General features: G+C 40.5%; 1 long non-coding RNA gene across 3 annotated transcripts; it reads left to right on the top strand.

The window, feature by feature from the left end:
- The first annotated feature begins 418 nt into the window (after window positions 1-418).
- On the top strand, window positions 419-27,616 carry LOC125391778 (uncharacterized). Of its 3 annotated transcripts, XR_007229246.3 has the most exons (6): window positions 419-663; window positions 1,589-1,689; window positions 4,772-4,928; window positions 15,916-16,007; window positions 24,153-24,236; window positions 24,573-27,616. It is a non-coding gene; the product is annotated as an uncharacterized LOC125391778 (long non-coding RNA). The 3 variants fall into 3 exon arrangements; XR_015001280.2 differs by lacking the exon at window positions 15,916-16,007; XR_007229247.3 differs by lacking the exons at window positions 1,589-1,689; window positions 15,916-16,007.

The following is a 27,616-nucleotide window of genomic DNA, read 5'->3' as shown; positions in this document are numbered from 1 at the left end:
GAGGTGCAGGGAGAGGCCTGGAGGCCGGGGCTGGGTCCGCCGGAGCCTCCTCCACTCGCGGCCAGCGCGGCCAGCTCAGGCGGTGGCGGATGAGGCAGGAAACTTTCCGACCTAGTGGGGGAAACACCAAAACAAACGGCAGTCAGGACCCGGTGCCCGCTCGCCGCAGCCCGTAACCCCTTCGCCAGCCCCCGCCAGCCCCGGCCGCCGGCTACGACCTCGGGCGACCTCGTCTCAGCCAGACTGGGCGATCGGAAGCCAGGACCGCACGCCGCTCCTGCCTCCCTGGCCGCCACCGCCACCTCCACCTCCGCCGCCGCCTCAGCTTACCTTGCCAGCGCAGGCCGCCATAGTGACTCTGACTGAAACCTACCGGGTGCACCGCCACGGGAACGCGCACCCTTTACAAGGGCCCTCCTCCGCCGTCTCCCGTGCCGTAGTCCGGACGTGTCATGTGAGTGACGCTGCGGAAGCCATGTTTGTCACTGGCAGAGAAGTGGGCAAACTCGTTCTTAGCATGACTCCGGCGCCATCTTTGCTAAGGGACGGGTGCTTCAAACCTCCAGACAGCCTGAGCGACCATTTTGGTAAAGGGCAAGAGAAACTTTGAGGGGTTGAATGTTTCAAGAGCATACAGCGGTAACTTCCTGGTTCAACTTATGAGTAAGAAAGTCCCAACTTTTATTAAATTTATTCATTGTAGTTCTCACTGAAAATACTAACACCTGAGGAGGGTAGATCTAAGCAAAGTAAAGACTTAATAGCAGCCATCGTTGCTGTTGGCAACTGAGTCACTCACTATTGCCTTACCGGTGAGCAAACAAATTCCACAAGTCCCTAGATTTGATAACACCAGGACTTTCCTCGTTGTACTAAATTCTCCGTGCTTTGCATTTCGAATTTCTGTCCTTTTTACTGATGCGACCGTGTTTCTCAGGACTCCCCGTGGGTTCTAACCTGCCAGTAGTGAGACCAGAAAGTTTTAGGGCTTTTGTTTTGTTTTATTGGGGCGGGGGCCGTTAGAGACACGGAGTTTCTATGTAGCCCTGGCTGTCCTGAAATTTTCTATGTAGATGAGACTGGCCTCGAACTCAGGATCCACTACCTCAGCCTCCTGAGTGTTGGAGTTAAAGGCTTGTGCCACCATGCCGGGCTTTAGTTTTATTTCCAAGGAGAGGATGAAAGTTTCTAATAGGAGAGTATGGAGTGTTGCCCAACTAACAATCCTGAAGTATGTGTTAAACCTCCTGAGAATCGCGAGGAGAAAGACCAGTATGTAAGGAGTCATTGTTCTAAAGAAGAAGAAGAGAAAAAAAAAAAAAAAAGTAGCCAGAGCTGAATGAAAACCTCAAGGAAAGACTGTAGAGAATCTTAATCTTTTAGAATCAGTGCTGACTTCGTTCTTGACATCCCTGTGACCACAGTCTTGCCTGTGAAACCTTGGACATGTCTTTAAACTTCCTTAGACCATCATTTGTATTTTATAACATAATGATGATAATACACAACCCTTTTGTAGAGAGACTTCATGGTATTACACGCCCCTGTGCAACAGAATATTCATTTCAGTCCTCCCATTTGGCTTTAGACCTGTGCTGAGTCCAGGAGAGACAGATGAGCAGGCCTTCATCTCTGCCCGCTAGTTGTGTTACCAGAACTGTGACTTTCAGACTGAGAGGATAAAATAAGGTACCTTGACTTCAGTATTTTCACAGCTCTACTAAAGGAAATCGGGGGCATCCTTCTGGGAGAAGTAGCAGAAACTGAATGAAGGGAGGTTGAAGGACTACAATAAATACGGTATTTGCTGGATGGTTTACAAAGTTTCCAGGAAGAGGGATAGCACAGAATAAAATGAGGCTGTTTAAGATGATACATTAGTGTGCCTGCTAAGTAAATAGTTAATGTGTGAATGGAAATCACACACTGTTATTATTAGATATAGTCGGACTTCCTTTGAGCTGCTAGCTCCCAAATAATGACACGGAGACTTTTTATTAATTATGAAAGCTTGGCCTTAGCTTAGGCTTGTTCCCAACTAACTCTTTAAACCTAAATTAATCGATTTATATTAATCTATATTCTACCACGTGGCTCATTACCTCTCTGGACTTCCTCCAAATCTAGCTGGAGAATCTTCCCCCCATCTCAGATTCTTTCCCAGAGTTCCTATCACTGCCAAGAAAACCTGCCTCCCCTCTCCTGCTTAGCTGATTGGCTGGACAGCTCTTTATTAAACCACTCAGAAGGTACGTTAGGCAGATAAGGTAAACAAACACACATCTCCACACAGTTTACAAAGATTATCCCAACAATTAGACGATAAAGTATGTGCAGCACAAAGTGAATTTGGTTATAATAAGTAATGTATTATGAAAATCTGTGTGTATGTACATGTGTGCACATGTGCTTGAAGCTTAAATATGAATGCCCAACACCCAACCTTTCATGTAGCAGTCTTTCTTGGACCACCAGTCCCCCAAATCATGACATGGAGACATTATTAATTATGACGAATGCTTAGACTTAGCTTAGGCTTGTTTCTAGGTAGTTTTTAAAACTTAAATTAACCAACCCATTTCTTTTCATCTGTGTGCTGCCCTGAGGCTCATTTACCTTATTAGTTATGATTGCTCAGACATAGCTTAGGCTTGTTTCTAGCTAGTTTTAACTTAAATTAAGCAGCCCATTTCTGTTCATCTGTGTACTGCCCTGAGTCTCATTTACCTCAACTGCGTACTGTCTCTCCTGCATTCCTGCTCCCTCCATGTCTGGCTGATTGGCTCCAGACTGACTGGCCCCCAGCTGGCTGGCTGGCTGGCTGCCCTTTCCTCTCTGTCCAACAGCCACGCCTATCCCTCCTTTGCTTAGCTATTGGCTGTTCAGCTTTTTATTAGACAAATCAGGTGCCTTAGGAAGGCAAGGTGAAACAGCAACACACCTGTGCATAAACAAATGCAACATAAACAAAAAGCAATATAGCTTTCCATAGTTAAATAGTTATACTGCAACACACAAAAAAATGCAATACGATACCTTCACACGTTTTTATGGTTCTTCCTCATTCCAACAAATATATTGAATAACGATAAAACCCCAGGTGTTTTGTCCTAGAGAATAAGAACATACTGGAAAGTTTTGTTATCAATATGAAAAGTTTTGCTTCTGATAACTTTTAGCCTTAAAATAATAAAGTAAACCATGTGTGGTAGAGCATGCCTTTAACCCCAGCACTCAGAGGCAAGTAGATCTCTGAGTTAGATATCAACCTTAGCAAGTTCCAGGTTGGCCAAAGCTACATAATGAAGCCCTGTCTCAGTAAGAAAAAATTTCACAAACCTCTAGTGAGTTGTGTGCATGAATTTTAAAGTTATTTAATCATGTTTTTATTCATTCTGCAAGCATTTCATTGAATACCCACTGGGAAGCAGAAACTGTCAAATGCCCTGGAATTTCCAAAGTAAAGAAGAAAAGTAAAGAATTCTTAATGTTTCCTATAGTTTAGATGAAGGCACAATAAGATCCTTGCTATATTTGGAGTAATTCAAAAGTAATGGAAGCATAAAAGAATAATTTAAACTGGGACTCAAAAATGAGTAGGAGTTGGGCGTGTAGGCCAGGAGCAGAATGATGACCTACCATTTGCATGGCCTTGGGTCCACCCCAGGAACATGAGTGTTGTGGGATATTTGTACACCGTATGAAGATATATTGCTGTGATTTGTTTAATATGTGCGGAGTAGTCAATAGCTAGACAGGAAGTATAGGCAGGACTTCCAGGCAAAAAGAGTAAATAGGTGATGAACTGAGGTCACAGGATGCCAGGAGACACAGAGATGAAACAGGAGGTGCAAGATGAAGGAGAGGTAATGCCATATGATAGAACACAGGGTTGTACCCACATTGCAAGACCCCCAAACGAGACCACCACAGAGCCGGTGTCCATTGCAAACACAGAGGGGTTTATTTATTACAAACTTGAGCTCAGACCATCATCCAGCCTCCAATGTAGTGGGTGGAGAAGAACGTCCCTGAGTTTCTTGGGTAAGGGGTTTTTAAAGGAAAAAAATTTGCAAGCAGAGTGGTACATGCCTTGGTATTTCTGGATTGGACAAGGATTAAGTCAGGGTAGATAGTCTTTGAAATCATTGACTGGGGCTTAGGAGAGCTTGTTTCAAGGCTGACAGAAAACCATAAAGTCACAGATATTGTTTACCAAAGTCTCTCATTGGGTGGCCCACCCGGGTGAGGTCATCTTGACCCCTAGCAGTGTGTGATCTTTTTTGGAACTGTTTGTGGTTCTTCCTGTAACTAAATTCAACACAGGTCAAGTACTGTCTAAAATGGAGTTCTTTCTCAAAATGGAGTCTGTCTTGTACTTTCAGTAGAATTATATAGATGGATTAAGTTATAAGAGCTAGACAGGAGCAAGCTTACACTATAGTCTGACTGTCATAATTAGTAAGTCACTGTGTTGTTTGTGAGCTGGCATCCCAAAGAAAAATCTGTGTACACACAAAAAGAAAGCAGCCAGAAATGTTGGAATAGGCCAGTTAATCTGGTATTAATGAGATAGAACCTTTTTAAGTCAAAGCAATAACCTGAACAAAGGGCTAGACACTTGAGAAGACTCTAAGAGAATCCTAAGGAGATCTGTATTGGAGAATAGGGTTGTCTTCTTTAGGGTTTCTAGTGCTGTGAAAAGGCACCATGACCACGGCAACTCTTAGGAGGAAGACATTTAATTGAGAAGGTGTGCTTACAATTTCAGAGGTTCAGTCCGTTATCAGCATGGTGGAGAACATGGCGGATGCAGGAAGACATGGTGCTGGAGGAGTAGTAGCTGGAGTCCTTCATCTTCAGGCAACAGGAAATTGAAACGCTGGGCAGAATCCTGAGCATAGAAAACCTCAAAGCGTGCCCCCACGGTGAGACACTTCGTCTAATAAGGTCATACCCCCTCAAAAAAGCCACACCTCCTGATAGTGTCGCTCTCTCTGAGCTTATGGGGGCCAATTACATTCAAACTCCCACAGTAGGTGAGAGAATGAGTGGGAAGGAGTCAGAGATGGAGAACTTGTAACCAGTGTAATAGACTGTTGTTGGGCTTTTTCTCGGGGCCACAGGCTTCCCAATAATGACATGGAGTCAAGCTATTAATTATGACAGCCCAAACTATAGCTTAGGCTTGTTAGTAACTAGTTCTTACAACTTAAATCAACTAATTTTTATTCATCTAGGTGTTACCAAGTGACTCATGGCTTTTACCTCTATTCTTGCATGTCTGTTCCCTCTTGTCTTCTGGCAGCTCCTTCCTTCTTCCTCCTAACATCCTCTGTGCTTGGAAATCCTGCCTATCTATTGGTTGTTCAGCTTTTTATTAAACTAATCTGAGTAACATATCTTTACAGAGTACAAAAAGGTTTTTCCTCAACAGTAGACTTCAGAACATTTTCATTTTTTCTAGAAGGCCAAAGTAGAATAATTTAAAAAAAAAAAACTTGCAGAGTCAAACATGATGTCTATTGCCATTTAATAACACAATAGTAAATTATTCAGCTTCACTAAGTCTGTTTCCTCATTTGGAAAAATGTATATAATATTTTCCAGAATCTTATTAGTTCAAGTTATAAGTTCAAGAAAAAATACCAACCATAATGACTGAAAAACAGTAGGTTTTCTGAAAATGTTGTTTTATTATTGTTACTAATAGAATTCTCCTAGCCTTACACACACACACACACACACACACACACAGAGAGAGAGAGAGAGAGAGAGAGAGAGAGAGAGAAAGGCGCAAGATGTTTTACCTCTAGTTTGTATATAGAGAATCTTAGCTCTAAATGTAAACACAAAAAGAAATGTCTATGTTCAGTTCTACTATACTATCTCCCAGAATTAATGTTACGTAAACAGAATGAGCTTTCTAGCAAGAAAAGGCTTGGAACTGCTGTAATCTGCAGAGTAAAGAATCCTACCCTGCCACACAGGACACTGGAAATGCCACATGCATCGAAGGCGGTTTTCACCCACTGTTATTTGGCAGGCACAGAAAAGGCTTAAATTAAGAACTCTCATACATGAGATATTTTGAATTGTAGGCCATGTGGGTGTTCCTTCTTATGATTCTGTATCCGTACAAAATTTTAACTGAATTAAAAATATGCCATGGTTTTTTATTTGTTTGTTGGTTTTGTTTGTTTTCAAGACAGGGTTTCTCTGTGTAGCTCTGGCTGTCCTGGAACTTGCTCTGTAGACCAGCCTGGCCTCGAACGCAGGATTCGCCTGCCTCTGCCTCCTGAGTGTTGGGAGTAAAGACCTGTGGCACCAGTGCCCAGCACCATGTTTTAAGAAGCTGGATTGGCGGTGTTTCCTGATAGTGTAGCTCTCTTTATTTTACCACTATTGTCATCTGGGCTACTTTTCAATCTTGAAAAGTAAAGATAAAATTCTACAGTTATTATCATAGTACCATTCAAATGGGAATTGTCAAGTATATCAGGGATGACTCTGTAAATTCAGTTAATGTACAACCTTCCAAAACTGACAATGTCCTAATTGTATTTCAACTAATTATTTTGGATATAATAAACTATGGAATGCTTTATATAACTGCTCATATTGCTGGTTTGAAAATACTGTCCAAGCAGCTATTTCCAGACCTCTGATATTGCAAATAGGATATGGTCATTATAAAGCTCACTTTCTTTTTTATTAGTATTAAACAGGTATTTTTAGAGATTTATTTATTTTTAGTTTATATATGTGAATGTTTGTCTGTGGATATATGTATGTATACCACGTGTGTTCCTGGTATCCAAAGAAGCCAAAAAAGGGCTTCTGGTCTCCTGGAGCTGGAGTTATAAGCAGTCATGAGCCATCTCATGTGGATACTCGGATCTGAATCTGGGACCTCTGTATGAGCAGCAAGTGCTCTTAACTGCTGAGCCATCTCTCCAGTTCCCATTGGTCATGTTCAAGGACTCACAACTGCATTTTTAAAAAATAACAAAAAATACATAATATTTTAAATACATTTACAATTTTGTGTTGGTTCACATTCATAGGTATCCTGACTTCAGCCTGTGGGTCACAGGTTGGACTCAGCTGCCAAATAAGAAGCCAGGCATACTCAAATATCAAAGTGTGAGCATTAGTATTTTTTTATTGAGCTACACAGTTTTCTCCACTCCCTTCCCTTCCTCCCCCCTCCTCTTCTACCTTCTCCCATGACCCCAACGCTGCCAATTTACTCAGGAGATCTTGTCCATGTACGCCTCTCTTAGGGTCCTCTTTGTTGTCTAGGATCTCTGGGGTTGTGGAATGTAGGCTGATTTTTCTTAGCTTAATGTCTAAAATCTACTTATAAGTGAGTACATATGGTATTTGTCTTTCTGGGTCTGGGTTACCTCACTCAATATGATGTTTTCTAGATCCATCCACTGAGCATTAGTATGTCTAAATGCATATGCTGGCTTATTACAATTGAAGCCAAGCCAATTGTAATAGCGCACACTTGTAACCTTAGCCCTGGAGAAGTAGAAACAGGACGATCAAGAATTCAAAGCCAAGGTGGCCTACATAAAGAATTTAAAGCTGGCTTGGGCTGCACAAAACCCTGTATTTAAAAGGGAAAAAAAAAAAGTTGATTCTTTGCCCACGAAGGCTCTCCCCTTCAGTAGAAACTCCCATCATTTCCCAGGTGTCCAGGGCGGCGTTGCCGCCACATTCCAGAAGCACTGCTCATCGGTTTTGGCTTCCTGGTTCTTCAGGAAATAAAAGAAAAATAATTACCTAAAGACAAGTAAAGACATTTATTTTTCATTTAACATACTATTCCTATGAATGTAAAAAGAGAGAATCAGAATGTCAACTCTAGAAAAAGTCACAATTAATTCATCTTCTTCATTTTACAGTCAAGGAATCTGAGGCCCAAAAAAGGAAACTTTATTAGCTGTGTAGTTATTATATCATAACATTTCTGTTCTGCAGCATTAACACTACTTTATAGCTGGGGAAACTGATCCTCTAGCTCGAATACTAAGATTTTTCAGTGTGACATCCCAAATCACCGTACAGACCTGGAATACAAATTAGAGAGGTTTTTTTTTTCTTAAAAATGAAATAAAATAAATATGTAGTAATTTTTCTTGATTGGTATAAATTATGCTTTTTGGTTATTCAAGTAGAAGTCCTCTAGAGCCATGATAAATGCCAAGTGTGGCACTGTTAACAGTTTGTCAGCTGTGTCCTTCCACATGTTTGTCCCCAGTCATCTGAGGCACATCCTTTGTAATTCCATATCAGTTAACTGAAATGGGAAAGTCAACAGGAAGAACCTTACTCCCAAAAGTGACAGATAGTTTATATTACTGACAAGAGCCCTGAACTGTGGAGAAGAGAAGGGATGAAATTAGCTATATTTCATCACTCTTATGTAAGCCTCATCGTGATTATCCAGTGTCCTCGTGTCTTTTATAACTAACTAACTTAAAGGTGTTACCTGGTATGTAGCAAAGGCTTAGGAATAAAAAGAGCCACATGAGGCACTTTCTCTCTGAATATTACCAATGTATCTGATTTGTTTCTAAATATCTTAGTTCCCAAGTAAAATATCAGAGACCCTGTTTATATGTGGTCATAACTAGTGATTTTTGAAAAATGTTTTAAAGTATGATATTTATTTTAGAAAACTATGGCACTCTGAAAAGCAGTTTAATTGTTTGTAATTATTTGTGATTCCTTACTAAGGTCCTTTAGACTTTTTGTTTTAGAGATGCACGTTGTTGCTGCTGCACAGCACTGGCATAGATAACATCAGTGTCTCACTGAGTGGGTAGTTTGAAGAGCTGACAGATTTCTCAGTGGTACAATACCTTAATGATTCCTAAAAAGGTAGGTTGGTATGGGGTGAAGAGGTTTACAACTCTAGAACATCTCTCTTCCTCAGTCACCACCCAGCACACTTAGCATTCAAGGCTTGATAAGGAGTGGGAAGACCATCTATGGAGTCCTTACAAACTCTGGATAATGATGGGTTTCACATTTGTGTAAGGCCTGTGCTCAGATACATGAATGGACTCCTGTCTTGACATTTTCTGTTAATTTTTTTAAACAAGAGTTCTCTTTTGGTCCTCAAATGATATAGCTGTTCAGAGTTAAACATCCTGCTTCAATCTCCCAGCCTCCATTGCCGTGGTTGTCAATTTTTGACAATTTTTTGCAGTGCTGTAGGGGAAGTTAGTGGTTTTCTGTTTTAGTTTTTGAGATAGTGTCTTACCAAGGCTGGTCTTAGACTCTTGATCCTCCTGTCTCTGAGTTCTTGAGTTCTAAGATTATGGATTGTATGCAACCACAACTAGCAGAAGTTATTCTTGAAAATGGGGGCTGGAAAGACAGCTCGGCTGGTGTGGTAATTTGAATGAAAGCAGCCCCTCTAAGTCCATAGAGTGGGGCACTATTAGGAGGTGTGGCCTTGCTAGAGGAATTGTGTCACTAGGGACAGGCTTTGATGTTTCAGAAACTCAAGCCAAGGCCCAGTGTCATTCTCTCTCTCTTCCTGATGCCTACATCTTCCAGATGTGAAATTCTGAGCTTCTTCTCCAGCACCATGTCTGCTTAAATGCTGCCATGCTTCTCACCATGACGATAATGGAATGACCCTCTGAACTGCAAGCCAGCCCTAATTAAATGTTTTCCTTTATAAGAGTAGCCATGATAGTGGGTATAGTGGTGCATGCCTTTTATCCAAGCATTTGACAGACCTCTGTGAGTTCGAGGCCAGTCTAAGCCTGGTCTATAAAGAGCATTTCAGGGCAACCAAGACTGTTACACAGAGGAACTCTGTCTCAAAAAAAAAAAAGCAACCAAACAAACAAAAAACAGAAAAGAAAGAAAGAGAAAGGAAGAAAAAGAAAGGAAAAGAAAAAAGTTGCTGCTATCATGGTATCTATTCATAGCAATAAAACCCTAATTAAGACAGCTGGTAATGTATTTGCCGCACAAGCTTGACAGCCTAAATTCAATTCCTAGAACCCACAGAAAGGCAGAAAGAAAAGAACAACTCCACAAAGTTGTTCTTTGAACTCTGCATGCATGTCATGACACATGCAAACACACACACACACACACACACAAAATGTGGTATATTTTCTGTATGCTGTGAATGTTTTATTACCAGTGATTAATAAAGAAGCTGATTTGGCCAATAGCCAAGCAGAATATTGCTAGGTGCTAAATTCAAGCAGAGAGAGAGGGAGAAAGAAGCCACCAGCAGCTACCAGAGGAGTAAGATACCAGAGCATTATTGATAAGTCATGGGGGTATGTGGCAATACACAGATTAATAGAAATGGGTTAATTTAAATATGTAGAGCTAGCCAGTATGAAACATGAGCCATCAGAAAATAGTTTCTAATTAATATTAATAAGTCTCAGTGGTTATTTGGGAATTGGCAGGCAGGAGAGAAACCTCCAGTAACACACATATCATGCATACACATACACAATAATAATAAAAATTTTAAAAAGATAATGAGAATAACAGTAATATTAAATCAATACATAATTTCTTGTCACAAAGGTTTAGCATTTTAAAATATGTTTTATAATCTTTTATTATATAAAACATCAACTATGTATTGTAATACAATTAAAATAAACATATGCAACTCCCTGATTCAAAGTTACTACCATATCCATGTTCCCAATCCTTTGATGATAAGTTGTGGACATTATAATATTTCATCCAAACAATAGTTTCCTAATAAGAATAACCTACTAAGTAACCACATATATGGTTTTAAAAATATTTTATCACTTTGTATGTATGTATGAGAAAGAAAAAGTGAGAGTGTTGGTGCTTGAACCCAGAGCCTTGTGCATCCTAGGCAAGTGCTCTACCATTGAGCTACATAACCAGTCCCAAAGTATGTTGTTGTAGATGTAGAAAACTTGGAAAAATAAAGGATGAAAAAAATGTAAAGAATGAGCTTGGCGAGGTGGTGCATGCCTTCAATCCCAGCACTTGGGAAGCAGAGGCAAGCTTGTCTGTGTGACTTCCAGAAGAGCCTGGTCTATATAGTGAGTTCCAGGACAGTCAGAGCTATGTAGTGAGATCATGTCTGAAAAAAAACAAAATGATGATGATGGTGATAATAATAATAAATTAAAGATGAAAAGGAGGAGGCACTCATAACTCCACTGCTGGAGACTAACCACTTTAAGCAATTTGGTACGCTACAGAAAAAAAAGACTATCTTGTACTTATTGCTTTGTCCATGTAGTTCATTGCTTCTCTTCTTGTTTCGTTCTCAACCAGGGTATTTTCCTTTTCTCCTGTGCTTCACAGGATAATAACTCCTCAAACATGTCCACATGCAATCTCTGGGATCTAGAAACATGTTATAGTATATGGAAAAAGAGATTCTGCTGATATAATTAAAGGTGCAGAAGTTGAGCTGAGTAGATTATGTTGGATTATCTAATAGACTTACAGAGTAGGTCAGAGAGCTATGACAGAGGACTCAACCTCCAGTAGCTGACTTTGAAGGTGGAAGAAAGGAGGCCATGAACCACATAATGAAAGCATTTTCTGGAAGCCAGAGAGGGGCACGGAAAGTGGTACTCCCTCCAGCCTCCAGAGAGGGTTTCAGTCTTGCCAGAACCTCAGTTTTAGCCTAGTGAAGCCATGTCAGATTTCTGATCTGGGCGACTATAAGAGTGAATCTGAATTATTCACTCAGTAAATCTGTTGTTTTATGGTAGCAATGGAAAGCAAATGTACTTTATTTTCTGTTTGTCTGTGAAATGCTAGCCTTATATTCTTTGGAACATCTTTCTAGGTGATTTTCATTTTCTATTTGACTTTGAAAATAATAATAATTGATGCATTGAGAAAATAAAAAATAAAACCTTTGTTTTTCTCTGAAAGAGGAACTAGATCTTTTTGTGGGTGATGGGGGAGAAGCAGGCCAATGAATTCACAGGCTGTTTACAGATTAATGGGATAGAAGAATGATCTTCCAGCCTTTTAAGAAATTTAATTAGAATTATGGAGCATATTTCTTTAGGATAAAATTGTTTACTCTTAACCTCCTTAAAAGATCTTTAAACTTGTCTTTCTAGTTACTAACACTAATAACAATTTGTTGATCTGGATATAACATCTTGATTAAGGTCTCTGTCACCTCTAGGCTATAAACATTGTAAAGGCTCTGTTTCTGCTTTCTGTTATTTTGCAAGCACTTACACACTTCTTGACCCCTAGTAGACAGGTAAATATTTGCTCATTGATTTACTTATTTATCATTTATTTTTATTCTGTTGCAATGCTGGGATTCTGTAGACAGAAGTTCTGTCATTCCTAGTCCCACAGCCATTCAGTCCCAAAGAAACACAAAGAGGCTTATATTAATTACAAACTGTTTGGCCTATTGCTCAGTTTTATTACTTATTACTAACTAGCTCTTACAGGCTCTCCACTGTATCTCCAACTTTCCTCTTCCCAGAATTCTCCTAGTTTAGCCGCCCCACCTATTCTTTCTTTCTTTCCTTTTTTTTTTTTTTTTTGGTTTTTTCAAGACAGGGTTTCTCTGTAGCTTTGGAGCCTGTCTCGGAAATAGCTATCGTAGACCAGGCTGGCCTCGAACTCACAGAGATTTGCCTGCCTCTGCCTCCCGAGTGCTGGGATTAAAGGCATGCACCACCACCACCTGGCATCCCACCTATACTTTCTACATGGCTACTGACTAATCATCATTTTATTAAACCAATATGAGTGACAGATCTTACCAGCTTTCAAGAGCATTATCCCACAGCAGGGATCAAGCCCAGGGATTTGGATTTGAACATACTAGGTAAGTGCTCTTCCACTGAGCCACACCTTAGGCCACTGATGTTGTTAAATGATTGAAGTTTTTGTTTATGCAAAGGTAAAGTCAAAGTCAATGTCTGTGTCACGAGTGACTGAGAAAATCAACTGCTTACAACATAATGAGACGGGGCGAGCAAGGGAGTAAGAGCAAGCAAGTGACATGAGTAGGGGCTTTCAATTTGCTATAGGGACCCTTTCACTAAGATTATGCTTTCATGAGATATGATATGGGATTGTGCTATTGGAATGTCATTCTAAAGATATCAGTCTGTTTTGGTACATGTGTGAGCTCCTGCTCACAGGTAATAGGAACAGACTGTCAAGAATAACAAAGACACTGTCATTACTCCCTGTTGGTAGCAAACCTTAAAATCAATCAGGCATGATGAGTCGTTGTGGTCAAGACAGATTGTATTTTGTGACTATTAACATTCAGGTGGAGCAAGTTTGGAGCAACTGACTTCTAACTTCTGACTAAGACAGTACCCCTTTCCTGGAGACAATCTAAAATGCTACAGCAGAAAGGCTGCTCTGCTTTTCCAGAATGGTGACTTCTGGGAGCATAAAAAGGGTATCAGACTAAAATGCAGAGGTTTATTGATAAAACATGGCTACTATGAATGGTGGGAAAGGTTTGCTTCCTGGGCACATAATTCCAAAATGTGACTGTTGGGGGAGGCTGCTTGTTCGTTCCCTGGCTGCTCTGATCTAAATAGTCATTCAGAAACTATATTAATTACAACACTGTTTGGCTTATGCATCTTTCTAGCTAACTCTTCCATTTTAAATTAACCCATTTCTACTAATTTGTGCACCACCACAAGGTCATGGCCTACCTGCAAGGTTCCAACATATGTTTCCTCTGGCAGCAGCTACATGGTGTCTCACTGACTCTGCTTTCTCTCTCCCAGCATTCAGTTTAGTTTTCCTGCCTAGCTCTATTCTGCTAAGTCACTGGCTGAAACAGCTTTATTCATTGACCAATAAAATCAACACATATACATAAGGACTTCTCATAGCATTTCCCTTTTTCTGCTTAAATAAAAAGGAAGGTTTTAACTTTAACATAGTAAAATTACATATAACAAAACAGATATCAAGCAAGAATTAGAGTTATAATATTTATATCTACTTTATCTTTTATCATAACTAAAGAAAACTGTAACTACCTTTTCTTCAACTCCATCAAAGACCCCAGAAGGATATAATATTACCTAAGTAAACAGAAAGTACATTGTAAACAACTTACAAAACTCAAGAATTGACAGAGATATCTCACTGCTTGGACAGTCACCCAAAGTTCTTCTGTAACATTGGGGCATTCATCTTCAGCCTACTGACCATGGTACCTGGCAGACTTTTCCATGAAGCAGGAAATTTCAAAGACAGTTCGGCCTATATTGACAGTTTGTCAGTCACTTTCTTCTGTGTCCTGCAGAATGTCTGGCAGACTTTCATGATGCATGAACCCCCCAAAATGGTCTCACCTTTAGGCAAGTTCAGCAGTCATTTCTCTTCAGGTCCTGCAAGTCCAGTTTATACAGCATAACATCAAGCAGTCCAGACAAGAGCAGTTTCTTGCCCAAAATGGCTAACAAACTCCATAAGGAACCTCTTTGATGCCCATCATCCTCTTGAAGTAATTGGTGCCGCCAGGAGCAGATATGTCTCATTGTCATGAAAAGTCGAAGTTCTTAAAACATTTTAAATACCATATTCTGTTAGTCTTTGAGAAGCTTGAAGAACTATTCATCTGAAATATGTCTTTGTACATCTAGAAAACCTAACTAACATGACTACAAACTTGACTATTATAGATGACTATCTAAAACCTATATTTCTCAATTATACATTACATTCTTAAATGAACTGCACAAAACAATACTTAATCAAGAGCAGAAATATACATATAACAAAATTGACCTTAAGTTTGTATCAATAAAGCAAGTTCCATACCAATGCAAAGTATCCATCTCAATAGCATATCCCCCTTTAAGTGTAAACAAACATTTATAAACAATATTTGAGAATTTTGACATAATTCTCTCCAAACTAATTCCTTCTTTTTGTTGGGAGAAGTAATTTTTGGGGGTGTTCATGGCAACCTTTTGGGGTATTGGTTCATCAAACCACTTTAGTCTGGAAGGAATCCATATGTTTCCATCTTCTATGGAAACAAAAGAAGAACTTCTTTTTCAAAGCAACAAATCCTTAGACCCAAATTTTGAAGTCAAGATACCTTTAAAATATATATGTTGGTTTAGCTTAGCAGCCCATACAATGAAATGTCTCTCTGTACTTAGCTCCTTCACAGTCAAAAAATTCAAAGACAACACAATAATATACATAATCCAGACTCTCTGTGTATATTTCATCTTTGTATGGCTTATTTTCTTTATTCCTTTTGTCTCTGTCTGCCTGTACTCTGTCTCTTTAAAGACTTTATATTATTTTTAAACCATTTATTTCTTTTTATAACTCTCTGTACTTTTTTTCTTCTCTCTCCCAAGCTTACATACATTTATCCAACACCGTGACCCATTTAGAGGTCTTTTTTTTTTTTAATCTGAATCTGTCTTTATTGCATATCTGTAATCCTTTTCTAACCAGGACCGCTTCTTAAAATGTGAAGTGACATTGTTAGGACTAAGGCTGCTTTGCCTTTTGGCTTCTCCCAGCCCAACGTGGCAGAGGTCTGTTCACTGCCTCTGAGACTGCCTGGTGGGAGCCATGCTCACCACCTCAACTCTGGTAACCAGTTGGCCCATGGTGCCATCAAGTAGCTTGCATAATGTTGCCCACAAACCCCATTCAAGTGCTCAGCCTCCTGAAAGAGCCAGAATTCATGCTGGCAGCATGACCCGGGAAGATGCCATTTTAAAACTGCATGTTTTTTTTTGTTGTTGTTGTTGTTGTTTGCTACTGCTGAATGAGGAAGACCTCTCTTAAAAGAATCATGCCTCTGCTTGCTTCTAGCAAACAGCCCTTCCGAGAAAATGCTGTTACAAAAAGCCATGCTTAACTCTGTTCTTTTGTGCCTAGGATTCCTTTCCAAGCTTTCTCAGGTTTTACATGGATTTAGTCAGCACCACATTGGGCATGAATTGAAAAATGACTGCTGAACTTGCCTAAAGGTGAGACCATTTTTTTGGGTTCTTCCATCATGAAAGTCTGTCAGACATTCTGCAGGACACAGAAGAAAGTGACTGACAAACTGTCAATATAGGCAGAACTATCTTTGAAATTTCCTGCTTCATGGAAAAGTCAACTCCTGTAGGCTGAAGATGAATGCCCCAATGTTACAGAAGAACTTTGGGTGACTGTCCAGGCAGTGAGATATCTCTGTCAATTCTAGAGTTTTGTAAGTTGCTTACAATGTACTTTCTGTTTACTTAGGTAATATTATATCCTTCTGGGGTCTTTGATGGAGTTGAAGAATAGATAGTTATGGTTGTAGTTTTCCTTAGTTATGGTAAAAAGATAAAATAGATACAGTAGATATAAATATTGTAACTAATTCTTCTTGCTTGATACTTGTTTTGTTATATGTAATTTTACTATTTTAAAGTTAAAACCTTCCTTTTCATTTTGACAGAAAAGGGGAAATGGTATGTGAAGTCCTTATGCATATGTGTTGCTTTTACTGTTTAATAGATAAGAAACAGCTTTGGCCTGTGATAGGGCAGAATAGAGCTAGGCAGGAAAACTAAACTGAATGCTAGGAGAAAGTAGGTGAAGTCAGTAAGATGCCACATAGCTGCCAGAGAAGAAAAACATGAGCTGCCAGCTGGAACCTTGCTGGTAGGTAGGCCACGAGCCTCATGGTAAAATATAAAATAATAGAAATGGGTTAATTTAAGATATAAGAGCTAGTTAGCAGTACACTTAAGCTATTGGCCAAACAATATTGCAAATAATATAGTTTCTGTGTGGTTATTTTGGGTCTGAGTAGCCAGGAACGAATGAGCTGCCTCTGACTATAGGTGATCATTTCTGAAAACAGATTAATTTTTTTAAATCAACTTTTACTGGCTTGTGTTTACAAGCAAAAGAAAAAAATAACTGATTCTGGGGGTTGGGAAGATGGTTCAGTGATTACAGTATTTGCTACACAAATATGAGGACCTGTGTTATGATCCCAAGCACCCATCTAAAAAACAGGCTTAGGATGTGGCAGCACAAGCCTGTAATCTCAGTGCTGAGAATAGAAGTGGAGGGTTACTGGTCAGTCTGAGTAGACAAAAAGGATGAGCTCTAGGATCATTGAGAGACTCTGCCTTAAAAAAATATAACAGATATGAACTGGGTGTGTCTCAGCTGGAAGAATGCTTGCTTAGTGTTCACAAAGCCCTGGGTTAAATCTCCATATTACATAAACTGATCATGGTGGTGAGTACCTGTTATCCTAACAGTCAGGAAGTGGATGCAGCAGGATTGGAAGTTGAATATCCTTCTTGATTATTGAATGATGCCAGCCTGTACCATATGAGATCTAAGTTCAAAACATATATGTGTGTCTGTGTGTGTATGCATATGTATACACACATATATGATGAAGATTGAGAGAGACAACCAACACACAGACATACTCACCCATACCCACATGTATCTACCTCTTGTTGCCAGGGGTTTCTGTTTAGCCTGGTCCCGCAGCCATTGGTGAGGTTACTCAGTGACATTTTAAATAGTGGATCTGGATAAAGGAAAAATTGAAGTTCTTTTTGCTATTCTTGAAAGTTTTCTAAGTTTTTAAGTATTTGAAAATAAAACTGAATAAATGTCACTGGGCAGGACAAAAGGAAATGTGTTCCCCACTTGTATGGCCAAAAGTCTTTTGAAAATTATTGTGCAACAAATGGACGCTTGTATGTCTGTATTTTTAGGTTCTGGCTCTGGGGTGGGGGAGGGAGGTGTTTAGTACCAAGGCAAGGCCTGGCTGGTAGTTGCTGTGATGGCTGTGACAAAGGTCCTCTGTAGACTCGTGGACAGTCTGACGACATGGGTGGAGGGGCCTTTCAGCACACCCTCTAGAACAGTCTGATGGCACAGGTGGAGAGGTCTTTCTGCACACCCTTCTAGAACATTCTGATGACGTGAGTGGAGAGAGACTTTGGCTTTTATCCTTTTAACAATTGTTTGGGGAGATGTATTTCAGGCATAGTGAATATAGTTTAATGCTTTGTACTTTTTTGAGACATGATCTCACTGTATTACTATAGTCTGGCCTCAATCTCCAGCCTCCAGCCCCAGTCTGTCTCCTGAACACTGGGATTGCAGGCATATGCTACATCACCCAGTTTTGTTTATTACCTTTAGTATTCCCTTTTAAGTCAATAATTTTCTCTCTCACATTCTTACTATCTGAATTTGAAGCAGAATTTTACTAACTGTAACACCCAATTCTGCGTTACCTTCTCGGTATGGTTTGTGTGCCTCTGTACCGATCACAAGTCCGGGCAAAGGCCTGGAGATTGAAAGAAACACACACAAGAGACCTGGGTCATTCGAAAGAGAGATCAGCCGAATGCCACTTTATTCAGCTTTTTGCCAAACTAATATACTTAGGCCCCAGTAAAGGAATTCCTTCCCAGGCAGGGGGAACCTGGCTCCGTAGGAATTCCTCCTGGGCAGGTGGGAAATTACCATACCAAAGATGAAACAATGCCCTACAGCTAAATCACCAGGCTACGGCAGAGTGAGCACAGGAACTAGCTGGCTGACCAAAACTGTCCTTGAGATGCACCCCAGGGAGCGAGGGTAGACTGGGCCCTACAACTAACCCCACAGTTACTCTTCTTTTACTATGAAAATATTCTAATTCATAGAATAATAACTAATACAGCATTGAAATTAGCAAAGTTTGGGGTCCAACCTTCCACAAATAACATTAATGTAAAGGAATATTGCATAAATGGTGTTGTACTTAGGGTGACTCTTACTGTGCTGAAACACCATGACCAAAGCAACGTGGTGGGGGAAAGGGACACCTGATCCCTTGTCCACTTGACACACCAATAGGACAGTCTTTGACCATAACCTTTTCTTTTTGGTTCATCTCCCAAATCTCATATTAATAATTATCACAATCTAAAACATACTACAAACTTAAAAGTCCCAAATTTTACAAGTTCGAACACAATAAAAATCTATCTTTAAAATATCCAGTCTCTTTTAAAATACAAAGTCTCTATAAAACTCCAAAATCTCTTTAAGAGTTCAGTCTTAACTGTGGATTCCAGAAAAAAATATTTAAGTACTTTTTTTTTTTAATTGCAAGAGAAAGAACAGGGCACAATCACAATCTAAACAAAACAAAACCAACTCAGACAGTACATTGGGCAACTCAGTGTCCTGTGTCTAGGGTTCACTCATGGTCCTCTGTGGGTCCTCAAACAGGCTTGCCACGATATACACACCTTGTCTGGTAGACTCAGGCCCATTCCTCTCCACAGGTCCTGCTGTCCGTGGTGGTCATCCCATGACACTGGTACCGCCAAAGTGTTTCGGTCTCCTGCTGCAATTGGGCTGTACTTTCACCAATAATGTAAATTTATGGAGCCTTCTGGGCTCTCTTTATGGATCCAAACCTCAACTCTGCATGGCCCCTTCAGTACTGGGATTTCCGCTGCTACCGAGCTCATACCTTCACTGATACCTCTCCTGGCCTCTCACAGTGCCAAACCTTAGCTGCTCTTCACGACTCCTTCATGCCTTCAAAACCAGTACCATCTGGGAGACTTTTCTACATGACCAAATTTGGCTATAGCATGAAGTACAACCTCAGTCACCTCTGGAAATACTTCCCAAAAGATTTCGCCTCAATGACACTGGTCTTTTCTTAGTCACCATTAATTTCTCAGCTCCCCAGCTAATAAGCATCGATTGTCCCAGTAAAGCAAAGGTTTTACTTCATTCATGCTAGTCTTTCATTCAGCACAGCTGATTCTTCAACCCCAGTTGACAAGAACCACAGATTCTTATTCAAGATATCAAATGGCTCCGATAGTCTTTGTTTCCTCTAAACTCTCAGAGGCCAGGACTCCATCATCCGCGCTGTTCTCAGCATTATCCTCTAATCTTCCACGTTCTAACGTCAGTTTGCTAAGCTGTGAAAATTCAGTGGCTTTTTTGGCCCAAAGTTCCCAAGTCCTTCCACAGTCCCCCCCAAAACAACTTGATCAGGCCCTGCCACAGCAACACTCTGTGAACCAACTTTTATTTTACTTAGGGTGACTCTTACTGTGTTGAAACACTATGACTAAAAACAACTTGGGGAGGAAAGGGTTTATTTTATTCTTAAGGCTTACACTTCTATTACTGTTCATCATCGGAAGAAGTCAGGGCAGGAACTCAAGCAGGGTAGGAATCTGGAGGCAGGAGCTGGTGCAGAGGCCATGGAGGGTGCTTACTCCTCTTTTTAGTTCAGCCTGCTTTCTTATAGAAGCCAGGACCACCAGGCTCCACTGTGACCTCCCCCACAATGGACCCTCCACCACCAATCACTAAACTAAGAAAATGCCCTATCTACATGCTTGCCGGCCTACAACCCAGTCTTATGGAGACATTTTTCTCAAGTGAGGTTTTCTCCTCTCAGATGACTCTAGCGTGTGACAAGCTGACATAAGAACTAACCTGGAGAGATGACTCAATGGCTAAGAGCAATGGCTGTTATTCCAGAGAAGCTGGGTTCAATTCCCAGCACCCACAAGGCATTTTACAACTGCCTGCAACTCCAGCTTCAGGGGATCTAACACCTTCACACCCATGCACATGAAATGAAGTTGAATAGATAATTTTTTAAAAACCTAACCAGGACAGATGAGAGCAAATGGAGCTGATCCATAAGAGTAGAAGTTAAATCATTTAAAGGAAAAGCTAAGTGAAGCCGGATGTAATGATATGCAGCAGTAATCCCAGGACTCTGAAGAAAAAGGAAGATTATAACTATGAGGAGAGCCTGGGAATACATAGTAAAATCCTGTTTCAAAAACAAGTAAATAAATAAATAAATAGGGACTGGAGAGATGGTTCAGTGGTTAAGAGTGTTTGCTGGTCTTCCAGAGGCCCTGAGTTTGGTTCCCATCATCCATGTTGGGTGGCCTACAACCACCTATAACTCTAGCTCCCAGGAATCCAACACCTTTTTCAGGCCTCCATAGGTACCTTCATACCTCTCTCTCTCTCTCTCTCTCTCTCTCTCTCTCTCTCTTTCCCACCCTCTCTCTCTCTCACATAAAAAAAATAAGGAAAATCTTTAAATAAATAAATGCAGGGATACCTTAACTTAATAAAACTAACTAAAGCTGTTCTATATAGACACAAAAATTTCAAATATATATGTTAAGAACAATATGCTGCCGGGTGGTGGTGGCACACCTTTAATCCCAGCACTTGGGAGGCAGAGAAGGGATCTCTATGAGTTCAATTCAAGGTCAGTCTAGTTTACAAAAGCAACAGCCAGGGCTGTTACACAGAGAAACCCTCAAAAAACAAACAAACAACAATATGCAAGATCTTACAAAGAATAATGATACTATATTTTTTAAAATTGCATGAATGAGCAATAAGCAATAGATAGAAAAAGAGTCTCCTCTGAGAAGATATACAGGAAATTGGTAACTGATCATTTCTGTGGGGGAACAATAAGTGCAGGTATAGATCTGGAGGACATGTGTGGGAGGGACGGCTTCTCTCTTATACCTTTTGTGTTCTGTCTCACTGTTAATATAGAAAGCACTGTTCCTTTAGGAATAGTCCTTTGGGAGGTCATTCTTATGCCACTCCAGTGCAGATTAACCACTTTAGCCAGAGAAACTGTGAATCCTGAAAACTTGTGAATGTTTGTGGTGGAACAACCCTTTTCTACACTATGAATATGTATTATTCTCGTTGATTGATGGAAAGCTGACAGTTGATAGCTTGGCAGGAGTTAGGTGGGAAAGCCACACTGAGAATGATGGGAAGAAGGAGAGCAGAGTGAGAGAGAAATGCTGATCAGCCGCCAGGCGAGCAGGACGTATAGAAAATGAGGTGACAAGCCATGAGTCATGTGGCAAAACATAAATAGAAATATGGGTTAATTTAAGTGTAAGAGTGAGCTAGTAACAAACCTGAGCTATTGGCTGAACATTTGTAATTCATATTTAGCCTCTGAGTTAGTTATTTAGGACCAGGAGGTCGGGACAGGAAATGTCTGTTTACAGATGTTTTTGAACTGGTTCCATTGTTTCTTCCCTAAGCATTGCTAGCTAGTCCCACAGGCTTGTAGTAGATATTTAATGATTGCTCGATTGGATTGAGCTTGACTGAATTGATTTGCAGTATTTTATGATACACTTCTACATAATATTTTTCCTTGTTAAGGATATATATATATATCACTTGTTATATTTCCCTTGTTAAAATAATATATATGCCACTTATGTATGGGTGCCCATAGGCACCAGAAAATGGTGTCAGATCACCTGAAGCTGTATCTGTGAACCACCCTATATGGGTGATGGAAAGTAAACTTGGGTCCTTTTAAAGAGCAGCAGTTTCGATGGGCTACAGAGTCTCTCCAGCCCTACTCATTTGCTTTAATATAGTATTATAAACCATTTGTGTGTGTGTTGGAGGAGGTGTGTCACTGGAGATGGTTAGGTCTCTGTGCCTCACACTTGTGGATCAAATGTAAGCTCTACGCTACATTTGTTCCAGTGCCATGTCTGCCTGCCCGCTACCGTATTTCCCACCATGGTGGTCCTGGACTCACCCTCTGAAACTATAAGCCCCCAATAAGCTCTTTCTACTGTAAGTTCCTCAGTCATGATCATGATGTCTCTTCAAAAAGAAAGAAAATGACTAAGATGGGTTTTTACAGCCTGTCTACCTCCTTTACTGTAGTGTTCCCTGAACTTTGGGGAGGTTGATACAAATGTTCTATTTAGGCCAAAGAACTCAAGAGCCCCTTATTCTTAGTACTTGACCAGTTATGAGTCTCTGGGCTGACTGATGCCCACTACAAAAAGAAGTCACCACAACCAAGGTTGAGAACTGTAAGGAGCCACCTGAAGAAATCACCCTTATAAGATGGCGCAGGTGGTCCTACAGCTTGGAGGTAAACAAATCCTTTTGAAGTTGCCGAATGGGCCTTGGCCTTTATTTGCATAACTGAGCCTTGGTTCCCTAGCCTATCCCGAAGCCCCGAGCATCAGCGGAATGGTATTCACCAATCAGGACAGTATCCGAGTCCCTTCACCCTAGGAAAGCAGCTGCCTCTGGGCCTTTCGCGCGCTCTCTCTCGCTTCCTGTTTCTCTCTCTCTCTCTCTCTCTCTCTCTCTCTCTCTCTCTCTCGTTTCCTGCTCTCTCTCTCCCCCTCTCCCTCTCTCGTTCCCCATTCCCCCTTCAACCGAGAGGCTCCAATAAAGTTGTGATTTGGAAAGAATTCTCGATTTCGTGGTCGTTCCTGCTTGCTGGTCAAGGGGCATGCCACACAGAGAACAACACTAATCTGTGGGGCTAAGCATCAATATCAACAAGGAAGTCAGTTTAGCAAAGCAGCAACAGATCTCCCCTTAGGGCCTATGACTTCCTCAGCCACAGGCTTGATCAGATTTATTCTACCAGGCATGAACTCTGTCCTATAGAACAGGCCTCAAATCCAATCAATTTTTTTTTATTTCCATAACCTTCATGGACACATCTTGTGTGAGGTGTATTATAGCATTCAGAATTCAGTTTGGCCAACTCTCATGCAATATCACCTGCATTATTACTTCTTAGAAAGTGTGCCTCTTCTTCATTAGAGAGCCTGGAGGTCAGACTCTGGAGGTTTTACATGACTAATGACTACACACACACACACACACACACACACACACACACGCCCCCATGGCCTCCATAACACCTCCATAACCTCTTTCCAGAGGTCAGCCTTCAGGGAAGCAGTATTCAAGCCAGTTCCAGCTCTATTTCTCTATGTTCTGAACCAAATGTGTTTTGTCTTCAATAATAAGGTCTGACCATCTAGTTATGGGAGCATCCAAAAATAATGAAAATGGAATGTCTTGTTTGGGGGCCACTTGGGACTTCTTTGAAGATATCCTATGTCTAGCACTTCAATAATCTATGTCTTCTGGAGGAAGCATCATCCATCCATCCATGGATGGTGTAGCAGACCCATGTCTGCTTTAATCCAAAATCTCTTATCCCACCAGTCTGCTATTCTCACATGAAAGTCTGCTTGACATTATTTTCTATCATTAGGCACCATTGATTTTTTTCATATCTCTTCTAGCTCTGTTCTTGCTGTCTAGCTCCCAGGCTCTAATGAAGAGGCGACAGGTTTCCAAACAAGTAACTATGGCACGTGATATTACAGGTAAGTTGACCAAAGCCAGGATTATATTATTTTTAACTTTGATGAGTAAATCAGTTAGAAACACTTAACTTCTCAAAGGGTGAAAGACTATTTATCATTTTGCTTCTAATTCTACTTTAGTCCTAGGAGATAGCCTGAAGTAGCCCCTTGAGTTATATAAATATAAAGCAACTAACTGTGTCTAATTCAAGGTGAAGGCCTGAAGCAGTTAAAGTAAAGCAAATATGCATGTCTTACTAAGAGTGGTTCTCAGTCATGCTCTGCTTCTGTTGATTTGTTTCTACATTTAAGTGTCTTCAATGGGCTTCAGGTTGTTCTGTGTTTCTGGTTTGCTAGACATCTGTGCAGAATTGAAAAGAATGCTTTTGGTGGGAGCCATGGAAGTGGGATGAAGATAAATACCAAGAGTATGGAAGCTCCTCCAGCCAGAACTGGAAGAAAGGCTGTGAATGAGAAATGATGACTCTTGGTCAGAGCTCCAGGAAATGGATTGCAAGCTCCACCCATGGAAATTTCCCAGACTTTAAAAGGAGTTGGACTGGTGACTGATTGTACTGGACTTTGCCCTTTGTAGAACTTAGGACGGGGATATCATCGGATGTTTGTAGAATTTCTGGAGGACCAGTTTGTGCCGTTCTGAGAGTGAGTTTAGGCTGTGAACCTCTTAGAACAGACCTCAGTAATGACTGTGTGAATTGCCATATCTGCTTCTTACATGCAAAAGTTTGGTAACTTGGTCAGAGCCTGACCTCAGGTGTGCTCTTGGGTTTGTGCGACTTCTCTGCAGGAGTATCAACCACTTCCCAAAGTCAGTTGCAGAAGTAATGATGATGCTCATCACTACAGGCCAGTGGGTGGGTGAGAAAGAGAACTGTGGCAAATCCAGAAATCTGGGGCAGAAAAGCAGGAGGAACTGTTTCTCAAAATACAATAGCGATATTTTGGGTATTACCTGAGATGCTGGGGGAGGGAGAAGTTATTCTTTGTAGGAAATGAGCCATGAGGCTCAGGCCATCATAATTTGAGTAGGAAAAGTGACTGTGCCTAGGTACAGCCTCGGGTCTCACACTCGTTGGCCCCGCACTCTGAAGGAAGAAGCACAGGGACCCGGAGCTGAAGCTCATATATAAAAGGTTGAGGACAGCTTGAACTACATGAGACTCTGTCTCATTAAACAAAAATAAATAAGATTTATTATCTACATTATGTAAGGAACTTAAGCATCTCTATAACAATAAAATAAAAACCCACATTAAGGATGTGCATCAAAGTTGAGTATGTATTTCTAATGAGAAAATGTACAAATGGCTAACAAGTATTTGAGAAAACACTCAACAGTCCTAATTATCAATGAAATGCAAAATGAGACTACAGTGAAATACCATCTTGTACCTGTTAGAATGGCTATGATCAAAATGAGACTAGCTGAGCTAGGAGTTATAATCCCAACAGGAATCTGAGGCAGGAGGGTTGCAACAAGTTTAAGGTCAGCCTAGACTATGCATTGAGTCCAGGATCTTACCTTAATGTGTGGTGAAACCCTGTCTCCAAAACCAAAGCCAAACAATAAGCTGAATGCTGAGAGGACCAAGAAGAGTTCAGTGGTAGAGCCTCTTGCTTAGCAGGTACAGGTCCCTGAGTTTAATCCTCAGCACTGCAAAAAAAGAAAAAAAAAAAGAAAAAAAGAAAAAAAAACCAAGATGAAAAGTAGCAAGTGTTGGTAAAAACAGAAAAAGAAAAATCACATTAGGGGGATAATTAAAAAAGAGAAGAGGTATGGGGAATTATGCTCAAAATATAATATATAGTTGTAAGAAGATTCTAAAATAAATGAAGTTTTAAAAATAAGAAAGAAAAGAGAGCATTTGTGCATTGGTGACAGGAATGTAGATTGGTATTGCCTATATAAAAAAATCACATGGATCTTCCTCAAGATATTAAAAGGAGAGTAAACATATCACCCAGAAATCCAATTGGGAAACACCTCAAAGAAACTGGAAGCAGTTAGTTAAATAGGCATTTGCTCTCCTGTGTTTACTCAATGCTGTTCATGGTAGCCAAAGTATGAAATTAATCTGAATATCCACCAACAGATGAACAGATAGCAAAAATGTGCTATAGTAAAATGGTGCCATTTGCAATGACATGGGTGAACTTGGAGGATGTTAGGCTAATTGAAATAAGCTGAACACACAAAGGTAAAACATGAGCTCAGTCATAAGTAAAATCCCATAGTAAAATTCAAAGTACTAGTGGAGGAGAATGGTGGCGGCTAGAGGCTTGGTCAGAGGGCACGGTTTTAGATAAAAAGTGTAAGAAGTGGGCGACGGTACACACCTTTAATCCTAGCATTTGGAAGGCAAAGGCAGGTGGATCTCCGTGAGTTCAAGGCCAGCTTGGTCTACAAGAACTTGTTCCAGGACAGCTAGGGCTGTTACACAGAGAAACCCTGTCTTGACAAAAACAAACAAACAAAAAAGGGTGTAAGATCTGAGATCTGTTTAGTACAGCGTAGTAGGAAGAATTAATAGTGTATGTCTTAGACTTGTTAAGGTAGATTTTGTTTTGTTTTTGTTTTTCAAGACTGGGTTTCTCTATGTAGCCCTGGCTACCCTGAAACCCACCTTGTCCTTTAAACCCAGAGGCCTACCTGCCTCTGCCTCCCAAGTGCTGGGATTTAAGGTGTGTGCCACCACCTCCCAGCTGCTAAGACAGATTTTTAAATGTTAGCACTGCAGAAAAATTATTGATAGGTCAAATGGCAGATTTATTGATTAATTTCTTTTGCTCATTCTATAATACATCTTTAATACTGAGTCTAATAAATGCATACAATTTGTCATTTTAAAACATAGTCTTATTTTTCTGTCACAAACTAGTAAAATATGATGTAAAATGGAAGTTGTTCTGCATGTGAGAACCAGTGTCCAACATGGCTCCTATCTCACACTGTTATTCTAGTACCTACGTAGTCTTATCTCACAATGATTCAGGGTCAGTGATGTGAACAAGAGTGCAGCAGAAGTTCAACTGGGTGTTTCTCAAGGGAAGATTGGAAAGGACTTGAGACGGGTGCTTTGTGTGTTGGGGTGTTTGCCAGCAGTCACCTCATGAGAAATCTCAAGCCGCTCTGGAGAAAGGCCCACTAGGGAAGGAGCCAAGGCTTTCATCACTAACCCAGCAATGTGAGTAAGTCGGTGATGATGGTTGTGTCCCTGGCTGGCCTCAGACTGACCACACTTGCTCAGCTGAGTATCTCTCAGATTCAATTTTATGGTCTGTAGAAGGTGAGAGATAATTGCTTGTGTTTGTATTAAATCCCCAGATTTGGGGATACTATGTTATGCAGTGATTAATAATTAAAATACTCTATTAATAGA

Source organism: Myodes glareolus, chromosome 5, assembly GCF_982192425.1.
Source record: "Myodes glareolus chromosome 5, mMyoGla1.1, whole genome shotgun sequence".
NCBI lineage: Eukaryota > Metazoa > Chordata > Mammalia > Rodentia > Cricetidae > Myodes > Myodes glareolus.
This window is presented reverse-complemented; position numbering and strand designations above follow the sequence as displayed.